This window comes from Sinocyclocheilus grahami, unplaced genomic scaffold (genome assembly GCF_001515645.1).
Source record: "Sinocyclocheilus grahami isolate Dianchi unplaced genomic scaffold, SAMN03320097.WGS_v1.1 scaffold105.1, whole genome shotgun sequence".
NCBI lineage: Eukaryota > Metazoa > Chordata > Actinopteri > Cypriniformes > Cyprinidae > Sinocyclocheilus > Sinocyclocheilus grahami.
In genome coordinates, this window is record NW_015505284.1 from 16,370 (window position 1) to 23,029 (window position 6,660).

The window sequence follows — 6,660 nt, forward strand, 5'->3', positions numbered from 1 at the left end:
CCTTCCTGATATTATTGATCTTCTCACAAAAGAAGGAAGCAAACTCATTGCATTTTCTGTCAGAAAGCATTTCACTGGGAATCTGACTTCGGGGTTTCTCAGTCTCTCAACAGTAGCAAAAAGAGTGTGAGTGTTGTTTAAGTTACTGTTTATGAGGTTTGAGAAGAAACTCTGTCTAGATGTGGCTAGTTCTACATTGAAAGCATGAAGGCTGTCTTTATAGATGCTATAGTGAATTTCAAGTTTCGTCTTGAAGATCAACAGAGTCTGCAGAAATGTTTGGAGTTAAAGCTATAGCCTCCATAAATAGCACACCAGTGTTCTCGTTAATGTATCTCTTTCTGACAGAGGCAGATCTAGATTCAGTGGTAACAGAGATCAATATATCAAAGAAAATACAGAAGTGATCAGATAGTGCTACGTCCTTAATAACAATGGCTGAAATGTTTAGACCCCTACTGATGAGTAAATCTAAAGTATGTCCACGATTGTGTGTAGGTTCATGCACATGCTGAATCAGGTCAAAAGTGTTTAAAACAGTTATAATTTCTTTTGAAGTTTTGATTTCTGCATTATCTATGTGAATATTAAAATCCCCTGCAATAGCAAAGCAGTCAAACTCTGAGAAAATCTTTTGATAACATTTCTGTGAACTCTTCAACAAAGGCTGGATAGTATTTTGGAGGCCTGTAAATAATGATAAACAGAATGCGTGGAGCACCTTTCAGCACAATCCCTAGATATTCAAAAGACAAGTACTGACCAAATGACACTTGCTTGCATTGATAGACATCTTTAAATAGAGCAGCTACACCTCCACCTCTCCTAACAGTCCTACAGACACTCATGAAAGTAAAGTTAGGAGGGGCTGTTTCATTGAGGACTATTGCACTGCAGCTGTCTTCTAGCCATGTTTCGTTTAGAAAAGTAAAATCCAGGTTGTTTGTGGTTATTAAGTCGTTGATTAGAAATTATTTATTTTTTAGTGAACGAATGTTTAAAAATGCTAACATGATGGCATTGCTTTCTGTCTTTACAGCAATCTTAGTTTGATGCATAATAGGTCGCAGATTAAATGAGTCAGCCGTACGACTTGAGAAGGCCTTAGACTTTCTATCACATGATAAAACAGAAATAGAGAAAGCTACAGGCACACTGGGTTCCCGCTTGTTCTGTAAACAATTGTGAATGTTATTGCTATCAAAGCGGGGACCCGACACATATCACTGAGAGCTGCTATCAGTTGTATTTGGTTCACCTACAGCAGATGGAGGGTTTGGACCCTGGTGTTGTGGCAAACACCATGTAAAAGTGGATTTTGCATAATAGGTGCCCTATAAGTCAAGGTTTGGTACGTTGTCAAAGGTGTCTTAGAGGTGTTCATAGAACTTGTCTTTTGCTGCATTGTTTGTGCTGTCTGTTGGTGCTTAGGCTTGCACAACTGTTGCTTTGGCATGTCCATGAGCAAAATGGGCTATAATTATCCAGTCGGTGATGTGTTTCCATCTGACCAATGCTCTTGTTGTTATTTTGTTCTGGATCAATCCGACTCCACGTACCTCTTGTCCCATTTAAAAAAATGTCTTGCTATCACTGTTGGTTTGGCTGCTCCCTGTCCATCTGACCTTGCTGACACCCACAATATCCAACTGATAATTGTCGAAAGTCCATAATATTTGGGCAAATAGTCCACTTTGATAAAAGGTCCGTACGTTCCATGCTCCAGTTTTTGTGATGTTTTTTTGAGGAGATGATCATTTTTGACTTCAGGGACTGGACACTGGTGTCAGTATGCTCCAGCAACATCATACAACTCAAAACCAAGCCCTTGCTTATTTGACTGAAATTCTTGCTGTTTCTGTAGCATCTTGATTTTTTTTAAATCATGACAGGTTGCTAACCTGACACCCAACCCTCTCCCTTTCACATCCAGTTTTGGTACCGGCAATGGCAGAGTTATTACACGTACATAAACTTACATGTTTGTATGTGCTGGTGTGTCGCTGAAATCTGAGCCGGTGAAGGACTGCTGTGTCGTTCTGTGAACATGAGGACGTGTTCTGTGAAGAACAAAAGTCAAAAGGGTCTAGAATGAATCTCTTGTCTGCTTGTTCTTGTCCGCTAGGTGGGGGAAGTCAATCCAAATAAATCTTAAGCTCCTGATTTCTATCATGGATTTACATGTGATGGTCATGCTGTGCGTCTCTTGGACCATTAATCTTGGTTCTTGCCCCAAAATTGACAATCTCCTTCCTGATTTGGGATTATCATTAAGTGTTTTTTTGTGTTAATGTTGTAAGCTGTTCAAAGCTGCTAGTTGGTTGGTTAGGCTTACTTCAGGCTGACTGGCGTTAGGATCTGATTTACGATCATCCATGTTGTCTTGGGCCTCTTTGTGGAATTCGGCTCCTCGTGTTTCAACAATGTTCTGATCGAATCTTAAATTGTCTGATTCGCTCTAATACGCTACACATGCATTCTCTGTTTTCTCATATACAGTTTGAATACTGTCCTCATTCATTTGCACATGTACTATGTTCATCTGTACCTACAGCATTGTTTGGGGTAAAAGCCCCCTCTGCAGCACCACTATGCAACACACCAGGTGTGAAAAATCTTTACCAAGTAATTTGTTTCAATAATGAAATTTAAAATTCATGTAAAATTTACAGCCTTAAGTCTGGGAACACATTCTTTCATACCAACTGCTTTCTTGGAGGGTGGCCTATGCAAACTGCATCATCTGCATATAAGGAACAAAGGTACTGTATCACAGTGCTCCAAACACCATTTAGGTCACAAAATTCATTGTGTCTACTCTAATTGAAATATTTGTAAGTAGAATATAGTATAATATTACATATGTATAATATAAGTAGCCTATAATATGTAAGTATAGTTTATCAAATCTAAGGCGATGGTTTTAATGATACGTGTCACTAATATGTCACCTTTAAGTTTTTCGAAGGATATATGGTCCTTTATCATAGATAGCCTTCCCTTATATAGGGAATGGCTATCTCCAACCCATTTGTTCATAATGGCTTTTCTTGCCAGCATCAACAAAGGATGAATAATGTCTTTATGTTCCTGCAGAGAAGGAGGAAAAATACACAATGGGAGAGGCTTTAACGGTTACTTTGCATATCTGAAAGTGCCTAACAAATTAAAAGGCAAAAATGTTCCACCTTGTTTCATTCCCACAGACTGTCACGATTAGCTGCTACTGTGAAGGAGCAAGAAATGAGGAAACGTGGAGTAGCTTCAAGCAAACAGTCTTTAATAAACATCCATGGGATTTACACAGGCAGGCAGGAACACATGTAGCACAAACACAGAAGACATTTAATACCGAACGAAGAAACATAGAACTGGACTCACTATAAATACACAGGACTTGACAAGGGGAAGATGAGAAACACCTGGGATCAATAAATATAATAGGAACAGGAAACAGGAAGGACCAAATATGGGCATGGAGGGAGAAACTAGGACATGGGGAACAAAACACAAGACTAGACAGGAACACTGGCCTGACATTGACAATGAAAAATAGTACCAAAATTATTTTTATACTTCATACAGTTAGGTGACACCTGTTTGTTAATTCACTACATAATATATGGTGACATTTAAGCTTGATGCACTAAGAAAAACTGTATTTCTCATAAGTGGTAACTGGTGGTTTAATAATGTTTTTCCATGAAACAGAATCAATATTATACCCAATGTTTTACTCCAAGGTTTCTGAAGATCAGTAAACTTATTCTGCCCTATGCTCATATAACATTGAGTAAAATTTAGATATAAACTTTTGAATGTCTGCACTACAAAGAAAAAAAAATCTCCAGAAAATGGTTATAATTTCCAGTGGAGAGTCCATCATTCCTAGCACTAACATAATATCTAACTTGTAAATATTTATGGAAATCTATTTGTACAATATGAAAATGAGACATGATCTCATCAAATGTCATGAATTCCCCTTTGAAGAAGAGATCATATATATGATTTATATGGCTTGTTTTCATGAGAAAACATATGCTCCCATTTTAGGACACATGATCGGAATGTTCCACCAGCGAGGAGAGAATAGATAAGGGTTGTTTATAATGAAGAAATCTTTGATTAGGACCAAGTTTGCTAAGTTGAAAATATAAGAGAAAAATTCTTCCATTCAGAAGGAACTGGAACCTTTTCATCTAAGATATTTAGTAATTCAGAGGTACCATGTAATCCACTTCTATTTCAACCCAAGAAGCAACAGGAGGTCAGTGTAAATCCAACCCATAATTATTCTCACTTGTACTGCCCAAGCATAAAGTTTAAGATTAGGCACTGCCCATCCACCTTTACCTGTTGGTTGTTGTAGAACATCCAGCTCATTTTAGGCTTCCTGTCTGCCCATATAAATTTTGATATCGGTTAATTTATTACTTCAAGATCTTTTGAAGACAACTGAAGAAAAGACATAAAAAGAGGGTATAAAATTCTAGGTAGGGTAATCATTTTAATTAAATGTATCCTTCCTAAAAAGGAGACGAAGAGCAGACCAATGTGTCAAATCATTCTTAACCTGTGCTGTCAATGATTTTATATCTGATTAATATAATGATAAAAGTTTTGGTGGTATGACCAGGTATGTTAAGCCTTGGAGTACCCATCTGAATTGGATTTACTATCCTTCCCAACTGGCATAATTTTAGATTTATGAAAATTAACTTTTTAGCCAGACCCACATTTTTCAATACATTTATTAATTTCCAGCAAAGAAATTAAAGGCTGCCTAAGAGTGAGAATTGCATAATCTGCATAAAGGTATTTTTTGTTGTTTTTTCTCCAAATAGACACCATTATTTTTTTAATTCTGTCATACATATATTGCTAAAGGCTCTATAGCAATAGCAAACAATAAGGGGGAGAGTGGGCGACCTTGACATGTTCCACCATGAAGATAAAATGAGGCAGAAACAACCTTGTTAGTTATTATAGAGGCTTTAGGGTTTGCATACAACACGCTAATCCTTTTAGAGAAGTTATTTCCAAAGCCAAATTCATGACCCCACTCCATTCTATCAAATGCTTTCTCTGCATCAATTGACACTAAAAGGCATGAATCTGAAGTTTTTTTCAAGGTAGTTCATAATATGAAATAAACATTGAATAGTATAGTAAGATTGGTGACCTTTAATAAAGCCTGTCTGATCAGCATTAATTATACTGGGAATCAGGCACGTGCACACATAGACATCAAAGGGGGCTTGAGTACCTGCCCTTTTTCTTCCTTTTTTATTATTATTAATTAATTTTATTAATTTTTGTAAATAAATTAATATATGTATATATGTGTGCATGTTTCTGTTTGCGCACAGCTTTCCCTGTCAAACAAATAAAAAATCTAAATATCAGGTCGGGTCGAGAAAAAGGTTGAGACTCCATCGAGTTACGATGCTTTTCTCCCCTCTGCGTCTCTGTGCAGCACAGCAGTGTAGCACACATTGATCATCACATCACATCACAGTCACAGACAGAGAGCTGCAGAAGTGAAGCCCCCCTCCCTTTCCAGTTGTGTTTGTCTTGGTGTGGAGGTGAGTGGTGATGAACAAAAGACTAAGCTATACCTGTGCTTCCAATTTACAGCTAATTATCCAAAAGACAAAATGCAAATATAGTTAATTTGTCTTGATAACATCCATGACTAATGAGAGAGCTGCCATTGTAAGATGAGGCAATAGGAAGTCTAGTAGGTTAGACCAGTGCGTGTTCTTTCACTGCATGATTCAGTTTATTAAAATGCATTTAGAATGATCACAAAATTCAAGATAAGGGGGCAGAAATGTATATATTTATTTATATAATTTCATATAGGCCTAGTTAATCAGTATCACACGAAGACTGACATTTTTTGCACCAAAAAGCAGCATGATTACAAATGTGATATTGATTTTATACAGCAGTTCAATAAACAAGAATTTAATATTAAGACACATTTTAGACACAATATTGACTGTTTTTGCTCTATTTCGCCAACAAATATAATTCCAATTTGCATCTCTGACATGAGCTGTTTTGTTCCTGAATGAATCAACCGTTTAAATGATTCGGTTCAATCGCAATGACTCACTTATTAACAGTGACTTGCTGCCACCTACTGGCAGTTTTAATTTCACATTTAAAGTATCTTTTCATTTTTTTTAAAAAATAACTTCAAATGTCAATATTCAATGTTTTATGTTTTAAATATCAAAACTATTAATACATTTGTAACTGCAGGTTAAATGCATTCATGTCCTGCATTAAACAGTGTGTAAATGCATCTAAATGCCACTTCTAATGCAGCCTCTGCATTGCAAAGATGAATTTTGTCAATACTGATTTCATTTGCTTGGTAACAGTCCAAATTACTTATTATTCTAATTGACTGATTCAATTTAAGAATTTGACTGAAAAGAGGATGCACACTTTAAATAAAAAGGTTTATAAAGGTAAAAATGCCCATAAAAGGTAAAAAAAAAAATTAAACTTGTTGGAAAAGATTAATTTCTATCACTGCTGTGAACTGATCACCACACAGAATATGCAGAATATCAAAAACTTTAGGAGTCAGCTGTCCCCGGTAGTCCTTAAGATATCAGCACAATAACACACTCAGCAAAATAT